The sequence below is a fragment of the Eulemur rufifrons genome, chromosome 18 (genome assembly GCF_041146395.1).
Source record: "Eulemur rufifrons isolate Redbay chromosome 18, OSU_ERuf_1, whole genome shotgun sequence".
NCBI lineage: Eukaryota > Metazoa > Chordata > Mammalia > Primates > Lemuridae > Eulemur > Eulemur rufifrons.
The window spans coordinates 45,982,050-45,992,226 of record NC_091000.1 but is presented as its reverse complement, the minus strand read 5'-3'; the positions used below and the strand labels follow the sequence as shown (position 1 = coordinate 45,992,226).

The following is a 10,177-nucleotide window of genomic DNA, read 5'->3' as shown; positions in this document are numbered from 1 at the left end:
TTGTGATACTTCACTTAGTAGAATGGGCTCCATTCCACCCAGGATAATACAAGAGATGCTAGCTCACCATTATTTTTTGTGGCTGAGTAGAACTCCATGGTATACACATACATTTTATTAATCCACTCAAAGTGCTAGGGTTAAATGCATGAGCCACTGTACCTGGCCTTGTAATAGATTTTTTTTTTTTTTTTGAGATTGCTAAATGGAGGATTCATTGAACTGTGTCAAGAATATATGATTTTGGAAAAATCACACAATCTCTGAGGGATACTTTCTTCATATGCAAAATGGAGATAATCATAGTATCTACCTTATGAGATTATGAAATGTATTCATTTCCTATGCCTGCTAGAAAAAAGTATCACAAACTGGGTAACTTTAACAATAGTATTATCTCACAGTCTTGGAGGCTCAAAGTCCAAGATCAAGGTGTTGGCAGTGCTATTTTTCCTGAGTGGGTGCTATGAAGGTGTTGTTCCAGGCCTCTCTCTTTGCTTCTGGTAGTTCCTTAGCTTGTGGCAGCATAATGCCAATTTTCCCATGGCATTCTCCCTGTGTGCCTCTCTGTGTGCCCAAATTTCCCATTTTTGTAAGGACACAGTCATTTTGGATTAGATCCCCGCTCCCCCCCCGCCCCCGAATTACATCTGCAATTTCCACATAAGGCTACATTTTCAGGTATGATGGGTTAGGACTTTAATATGTGACTTTTGGGGGGACACAATTCAACCAATAAATGAAGACTGCATGAAATTGTATACATACAGAATTTAATAATGTAGCTTTCAAATAGAAAACATTCTATTTCATCCCATCATTATTTATTCAGATCTTTGTGCTATTGGTATATCTGTAGGCTCTCTAAAGATATAGCTGCTCATCTTTGTGTTTCCTTTCACAGCTGATAGTGAGGAGCTTTTGCAAACCCCAGGTACTGAGTATTTGATAAATGCTTTGTAGTCCTACATAAACTGTTACACAATCAGATTCTGTAGGTCTAATAAAGTTGGTGTTTCTATGGGAATCTATGATTAATCAAAGTCACGTGTCTACACTAGTAAATCTTTGGAAAGACAGTGTGAGTGAAATTATCAAGCTGGTTTTTCTGACTTCAGCTGTGTATCGTGTTGGGTTAGTCAAGAGAAACATCTAATGTGAGGCCCCTGGAACACGTACGGTAAGTGAGCTTACCAAGCGGAATGGTTGCTAGAAAAAGTTTGCCAAATAGAGAGAGAAAAGGGATAGAGAGATAATTTACCATTTGCTCAAGTGAAGAATGATCCACAAATACCACAAAATTTAAGTAGTCTTAAAGGATATGCCACTGACAGATTTATCTTACAGTCTCTTACTTTGTCTAACACTGCTTCAAAACAAAACAATTTACTGAACCCAGTGGTCTCATTATTCTGGAGGTTTATAAGGTTAAAAATACATGGAGTTTTGAGAGCAGCAATAGCATTGAAGTGGGATATTACACACAATGATGTGTGTGTTTACAGCACCTATGAACACACAGAGACTGAAGCTTGTGATGACCCTGAATTAGAAGAGAAGATAAAAGTTTTTTTAATATATTTTTCTTCTTTTCAAGAAGAAAAGAATTTAACATTTCTTGCATATTATCTTCTTACAACTAGGTTAGTGATTCTTGCTCTGAGTTATACATTAGAATCACCTGAAGTATATAAAAATTATCAATGCTCAGCTCTTCTACAGCTTAAATCATCTCTGGGGGTGGCCCTCCCACAGCCAGGTTTGAGAACTACTGATAGACCAGATTGTTTCTCTGTGGAAGTCAGTTATGATAGTGATAGCTGTAGAATATGCAAAATACAGAAAGACAACTGAAAACGATTTCGCTTATTTACAAAGGGCTTAATGTCTTAAACCTGATGACTACTTTAGAGTGACCAAATCCATGTAAATTTCAGAAGTTTGTGTCCATGTACCTATTTCAGGAGAAATATAGAATTTAGCTTGAGGTAGGTATGTACACCTTTCTTAAGCGTGACATAGGTTCACCATTCCTGAGGACAACTGAAAGCTTAATAGTGCAGATTGCTAAAATGCCACCTGCCTAGTATTTGTTGCAGCCATGCATCTGAATTAATCATAACAGAACAACCAATGTTGATGGGCAGGTGATGCCCTGGGATGATATGAAATTGGGAGGAGTGTGATGAGCCTCTTCAGCATAGAAGAAAGACTAGGTTCAGTGAATTCAATTTAATACAGATATACTGTTTACTGCTAAATATTTTGCTGGAAAAATACCTAGGTTTCATCTTTATTATTATAAACATGGTGTCTATTATATAACAGATGCCCAGTAGGTTTTTGTCTGTTTTTTAAAAATGAATTAACCAATTGACATAAATGGTGGACAGACTTTCAGTAACCATATACTTGATTTTATAATCTCATTTGTGTTAGCACATAAATACTGGACTCAGGTCCCAAAAGTATTTGCCTCTATAATCCTGACATGAATTATAATATTTTTATCATTAATAAACTCTCAGACTAAAGATAACAATTCCCTAGAATAATCAAACCAGAACTACTAAAGTGAGCAATAAGAAGGATGAAAAATAAATTCAAGTATTCTTTGAATACATATTTATAATCAAAGGGATATACTTTATTTTGATGCTTCAAATGGAAATGTATTATAAAATGTCTGCATAAAATGATCAAAACATGAGCCTTGAAGTACATTTCTTTGATATTGTAATTCTTCACACATGGCAGAAACTCATTTTAATAGTTGCATTCAGTGGAAAGAACTCCAAGACCCAAAGGTAAAATGAACCACAAGCCCTAGAACAGAAAATGATCCCGGGTCTGAATCAAGAAGAGGATACCACACTCCTAATTAAGTGTGAAGCAGAAATCAGGACCCAGATATCTGAACTCTTAGTGAAATGGAGTTTCCTTCTCTGAATCCAGGTTGTTTTCTTTAAAAAAAAATAACAATATAAAAATTAAAAAATATATTTCTACAGTAAAAAGTAAAGAATTTTTATTTTTCTTTATTTCTCTTCAGAACCTGTCCATGTGCACCATTTTTATTAGTTTTATTTCTATATTTTATTAAATATTTAAAAATATTTTATACATTAAATATTTATATAGCATATATTATGTATTTTCATACACATATTTTATTTATCACTGTCCTATATTTTTCTAAAAATATTTACATTATTTTACAACTAGTTAATAGGTCACAATAAAATTTAGCCTAATTAAATGTAAAACAAATGTGTTAGAAAGAAAGAAAGGCATAAAATAAACTGACAATTTATCATAACACGTAATCTAATATTTTATATGATTTTGCCTCCAGGATAGCTCCAAGATTTTTAATAATGACAACAAAATGAAAATCTAACCTATAAAATGTATCATGTCCAATTCACGTAACCAAAACATTTGTACCCCCATAATATTCTAAAATAAAAAAAAAAGTCCTACAAAAAGAGATGTACTGTGTCCATAAAAAAGCAAGAAAAATCTTCCACTTTTTTTTTAAATACTATGGTAAAATTAAAAGGTATAAACAGAAACATGGATCAGCTTTGGGGTAGATATCCTTGTGTGTACATTCTAAATAGGCAACCTCTCATCTCTGCATTGTTGTTTCACTGAGTAACTACATTATAATTTGAAGAATTAATTCACAGTCTGATTGGTATTTGTAATGTTTCCAATTTTTGTATATATAATGTGAAGAACAGTTTATGTTTAGCTTTTCCTTCTTTTAGACTACTTCATAAGAATAAATTCCCAATGTTACGGGAAACTTTGATTCCTGAAATGCACTGTCAAATTACTGTCCACAGAGTTGTGATGATTACACTGCTATAATCAATTTATAAATATAGCAGCTTCCCCACAGCCTCACCATCTCAGAGTACTATTTTTTTTTAATAAAGTACTCTTTAATGGGTGACAGGGTATTTATATTTTTACAAAATAAAATTAAATAAAATACCAACCACGTTGACTGTAACAGTTTATATTCCTGGCTTTAAGTATGCCTTTTGGGCATAGCCGTTGAAATACTCTTTTAACTTATTTTATAGTACTTGGCCATGTTTTCAACTTATTCTTGGATGTATGTTTAAAAGTCTGTCATATAAACTAGGCCTTCAAAATTATCTTGATAGTATTTTTCATGATATTTTCTTAAAATGCTCAAAAATTCTGTCTATAGTCATGTCTACTTTTTTCCATTGGTAATGTTTTGCCTATTTTTCCCTTTTTTTGTTCTGATTATTCTTGTCTATTCAATTAGTTTGTTGAAAGGACCATTGCTTTTTATTTTAGTAGTTAACTTGCTTTTATCTTCATTATAATCTTTATATTTTTTCTTTTTTTCTAGCTTCTTGTGTTACAAGTTAGTTCACATTTTTCAGCCTTTTTGTTTTTACCTAATGCATTCAAGGCTATAAATTTTATTTTGAGCACCACTTTGGATATATGCTAAGGTTTTGGAAAATAGTGATATCGTTTCTGTTCTATTCTAAGTGGTTTGTAATTCTCTTTTATTTAACATCTGAGTTATAAAATTTTCATATTCTTAGAATTTTGACTCATTTTCATATGTCATTGTATTGTGATCAGTGATTAGATAAAGACTTTTATATAATATAATTTATAAATATAAACATATTTTTCTTTGAGTATGCCTTTGTAGTCTACTAGTCAAGTTTTATAAATATTCCTTTAATATTCGATTAGAAGATTTATTCTTTATTAGAGGCATAAAGCAATTAGATCAAGTTTGTTAATTATGTCATTCATAACCTCAATGCATATATAATAATAGAAATATATACAAGGCCTAATTTTATTTATTATTTATTTGTTCCGCCAAATGAATTAACGTAATGAATATACTAGACTGTATTTTTGCTGTAATTCACTACCACCCTCCTCTTGTCTGGAATTTTAGTTCTGACTTATTAATAAAAACATTTTGAAAATCAGTACTTGTTTAAATATTGCAATAGATTTTATTAATTAATTTGCTTCACTTTATTTTGCACCTTATTATTTCCTTCTGAATTTTTTACTTCTTGGTAGTATATAGGCTTATTTGGAAAATGTTGACTGGTCCGCTCTCCCAAGTTCTTAAATGTCTGAAAATGCCTTTATTCAGCCCACCTCTGTTGAATGAAAATTGGACTATTACAGATTTTTAGATCGAAATTCTTTTCCCACAGCATTTTCAAGGTATTATTTCATTCTTGTATTTAGTTTTGCAAATCATAAGACTGAAGTATTGTATTTTATTCATTTTTTGGTAATCTATCATTTTTCTTTGAATGCTTTTACATTTTTTTCTTATCTTCATTATTTTCAAGTTTCATTTTGAACTCATTATCATGTTCCTATTATTTTGTTTTAATCCTTTTCATTATACAATGAGCTTTTTCAATTGGAGAATTTCCCTTCCCCTCCTTCCCCACTCCAGGCTTTAGAAAATTCTCAGGCATTATTCCTCCAAATATAGATTAATTTACATTAATTCTCACTTACATTATCTCTTTTTCTCCCCTCTGGAACTCCCAAGAGAGAGATTTTATAGCTTCTGGATATATAATTCCTCATTACTTTCTTCAGCCACTTACTGAGTTTGTTTGTCTTTTAATAATTTATTTTTAGACCGGGCGCGGTGGCTCACGCCTGTAATCCTAGCACTCTGGGAGGCCGAGGCGGGTGGATCGCTCAAGGTCAGGAGTTCTAGACCAGCCTGAGCAAGAGCGAGACCCTGTCTCTACTAAAAAAAATAGAAAGAAATTATCTGGCCAACTAAAATATATATAGAAAAAATTAGCCGGGCATGGTGGCGCATGCCTGTAGTCCCAGCTACTCGGGAGGCTGAGGTGGTAGGATTGCTTAAGCCCAGGAGTTTGAGGTTGCTGTGAGCTAGGCTGACGCCACGGCACTCACTCTAGCCCGGGCAACAAAGCGAGACTCTGTCTCAAAAAAAAAAAAATTTATTTTTAATCATTTTTATTACTGTTAGATTTTTGTTACATTATGTCCTATACTTATTTCTGGTAAATAATATTTTCCTCCTTTCTCTGAGGATGTTAACTTATTTATTTCATTTTAATAAGTTAATATTCATTGATCGATTGATTCACTTTATTGTGTCTAAGCTTTGTAGTATATAAAATTTGTTTAGTCTTTTTGATGGTGTTGGTCTTTCTCAGGTTGTGGCTTTCCAAACAACATGTGGCCTGAGTCCACCAGATGAGGCTGCTCTTTGGTACTGACAAGGGTTGTTGGGCGTGAGGCACAGCTGTGGGGAATGAGGTGCCTGCAGGATGAGCCTATCCTGGGAAGCAGCTTCCTGGGATTCTTGCGTTGTCTGAAGCTTACTGCTGGGGCCGGGTGTCTCCTCCCTTTCCCTGGGATTACCTCTAGTGATTATCTTTTTCTTTTTTTAGGAGATTTTATATATATATATATATGTGTGTGTGTGTGTGTGTGTGTATATAATAGTTATAAACTTCTGCCTTTTCTAAAGGTTTGATGCAAGAGGGGAAGAATTCAACATATGCTCTTTTTTATATAAACCAAATAGTTAGATAAATCATACTTTATTATATAGTAAACCCTCTGTTTTATTGTATTTCTTAAGTTATAGAGGCTAATAATTTCTTCTAAGATTTTTATTTTGCATCTATATATAGGAAGATTGTTTAAAAAATTCTAATGCATTTTAGGATTAGTAATAACATTATCTCTTAAAATAACTTGAGAATTTTCCCCTCTAGCCCTTTATTTTGTAGTGATATACCTAAGATGAAAATTATTGATTTCCTAAACAATCAAAATAATTTTAAGAATCCGTTGGTGCTATGTGCTCTTATTGTGTCAGATTATTTTTTTTTTACATTTTTTCCCTTAACCTCCCTTAAAACTGAGTTATCAATTTATTGTTTTGTCAGTTTTGAAGTGTAGCCTTTTTGTTTCTAGGTTGATTTGATCCCCTTTGAGATTTTATGTGTTAGCACGCAGCTATGATATGTTGTGTCATCTGTGTGGAGAATTCTATTGGAAGGGTTAGTAAGGCAACACAGAAGTGGTTCCACTTAAGCCAGATCTTAAATTGTCAAAGTCATTGTGAATTGTAAAAGAGGCAAAAATAGGTTTTTTTTCTGCCAGCAATGTCTCAGATTCATTCTTAAAGAACTGAGAACTTAATCTTCCAAAATGTCAAAAAGACCATTTTATGCCCCACCTTCCACCTCCTTCAACACAAATGCCCAGCACACCAGGGTTTGTGGGATACAATCCGTCCAGTCATCTCGCCTACAACAACTACAGTCTGGGAGGGAACCCTGGCACCAACACCACATCATGGCATCCTCTGGTATTACGATTCCAAAACCCCAAAAGCCACCAGATAAGCCGCTGATGCCCTACATGAGGTATAGCAGAAAGGTCTGCGACCAAGTAAAGCCTTCTCACCCTGACCTAAAGTTGTGGGAGATTGGCAAAATTATTGGTGGCATGTGGCGAGATCTCACTGATGAAGAGAAACAAGAATATTTAACCGAATACAAAACAGAAAAGATAGAGTACAATGGATCTATGGAGGCCTATTGTAATTCCCCCTCGTACCTTGCTTACATAAATGCAAAAAGTCATTCAGAAGCTGCTTTAGCGGAAGAAAGTCGACAGAGGCAGTCTCGCATGGAGAAAGGAGAACCATACATGAGCATTCAGCCTGCTGAGGATCCAGATGATTATGATGATGGCTTTTCAGTGCAGCATACAGCCACTGCTCATTTGCAGAGAAACCACCACCTCACCAGTGAAATCCTTATTGAGAGGGTAGTGCCAGACCTTCCGTCAGTTGTCACAATAGCTAGAATGCAGGTCCTCAAATGACAGATCCAATCCTTAATGGTTCATCAGTGCAAACTAGAAGCTGAACTCTTCAAATAGATGAACGACATCAGGAAAAGAAGAGGAAATTCCCAGAAAGCACAGATTCATTTAACAATGAACTTAAAAGGTTGTGTGGTCTGAAGGTGGAAGTGGATATGGAGAAAATTGCAGCTGAGATTAGGCAGGCAGAGAAGCAGTCCTGCAAAAGGCAGGAGGAAAGGGAAAAGGAGGCAGCAGAGCAAGTGGAATGCAGTCAGAGCAGCACTGTTCCTGAGCAAGTGGCAAATAAAGCTGAGGAAAAGAAGGACCACGAGAACATTCCAATGGAGACAGAGGAGACACACCTTGAAGAAATGCCAGAAAGCCAACAGAATGGTGAAGAAGGCACGTCAACTCCTGAGGACAAGGAGCATGGGCAGGAGGGGATTGACAGTATGGCAGAGGAAGCAACCAGTGATAGCAACACCTGCTCAGAGGGCAACAGTGCCACAGTGAAGGAGCCACCAACAGACCCCATACCAGAAGATGAGAAAAAAGAATAGATGTTGCCTTGTTTTATGTGTTCTAAATACCTTTTTACATGAAAGAATATTTTTTTTTTTTTGGTTTTAATGGTGAAAAAAAATTTAAAAAAATGAAGGAGGCGGCAATAAATGTTTTGTTTTATCAATACTACCTGAAGCAATTTGTCTTTGCCATCATCCCGGTACCTAGAATGTAAGATTATATCTGTTTACACACTCTGTAAAACAAAATTTATAGTATTAAAGTGATCATTGTTTCCATGTGAGTTTCCTTTTGGCCAGAGGCTAAAATTTGGCATCAGTGGGGATGTACAAGATTTGACTAGGAGAAGTGCCAAGGAAGAAAGTCTGCCAGGGCAAACATTATATTTCATTACACATAAGCATCCTCACATCTTCTCAACCTCATGGCTTACACCACATTTTTTCTCTAATCATCTCATAAAATAAAAGGAAACATTGCGAGTTTGAATTTGGCAAATATATGTTCTGTGTTTGAAATGGTATTATGCCTTAGAACCATAGCAAGGATGATTTTTTATGCCATGTTAAGCAAAGAGCAAATTCAAATATGTTTTGCTAGGGAAATACATTTCAGAAATAAATAACTCACAGAAAAGAAGAACACACGCTTAATAAATATTTAATTTTATGTAATGACTGGCACATTGATGATCAATATATATGTTAAGCCATTATGCTAGTAATAATTGTTCATGGTAATGCATTTCTTGATTATTGTGGGTCTATTTAATGTCAGTAAGAAAGGACATCACTCAAGTCTTTTCAATGTTTCCCTTCCCAAATGAAAACCAAAACCAAAACCAAAACTACAACCAGGTAGAGAATAATGAATTAGCTCAATTTGAAAAGACGGAAGTAACATTGAGATACTCCTGGTTGATAGATTTGAAGAGCTTCATGGAGTCTTCTTCCTCATTTCTCCTTTACATTATATTTTCTTCCTTTCTTTGTTCTAGTCAATGTTGTTAAAATACTTTATCATCTTATTTCTCTAATGGATAATGGTATTGGTTATTAAGTAAATAAAAAACTCTAAACTGCAATTTATCATATTGTGATCAATTATTGTGATCAATTATTCAATTATTTATTTAATCAACCTGGGATGATTCTGGGATGAGAAATAAATTCTCAAAATATAATTAAAAATGCCACATAATTTATTAATATATGTGATGTTAGCTTTATTAATTAAGAAATCTTGAAGTGGAAAATTAAAAGAGTTACAATTTTCCCCTAGATTTATCTCATGGTTTACACAATGACATCAAAATAATACTGAAACTATTTGGCTTATACTATGAAATTTCAGGGTTTGTCTTTTATAATTTCCACATTCAAAGCAGCTTCTATCTTGGCTTTGGGAGGGAAAAAATTATAAAATCTGATAACAAATGAAGATATGTATGATGTAATAGTTCATCTGAATATCTACTCTTAAAAATTGTTGCCTTCTATTTTCTTTGACCATCTCTTCCCCCTCCTCATTTTAGTGCTATTTTCTCTCCATTGATGTTCTGAAACTTAATGACTTTAATCATGCAAATGACTCACCCAAAATCTGTCTTGGATCTGTTCTTTCTCTGTAGTTCCAAACTTAGTACTAAATCCCATCACCTGAATTTTACCCCTTTTCCTCTAACTTAGCATGGCACAAGCTGACATGATTGTCTTCCCTGGACCCACTACTAACTGTGATCTTGGGTAGA

At 34.2% G+C, this 10,177-nt stretch overlaps 1 pseudogene; it reads left to right on the top strand.

Annotated features, from left to right (window-relative positions):
- The first annotated feature begins 7,239 nt into the window (after positions 1–7,239).
- On the top strand, positions 7,240–8,462 carry LOC138399014 (SWI/SNF-related matrix-associated actin-dependent regulator of chromatin subfamily E member 1 pseudogene; annotated as a pseudogene).
- The last annotated feature ends 1,715 nt before the right edge of the window (positions 8,463–10,177 follow it).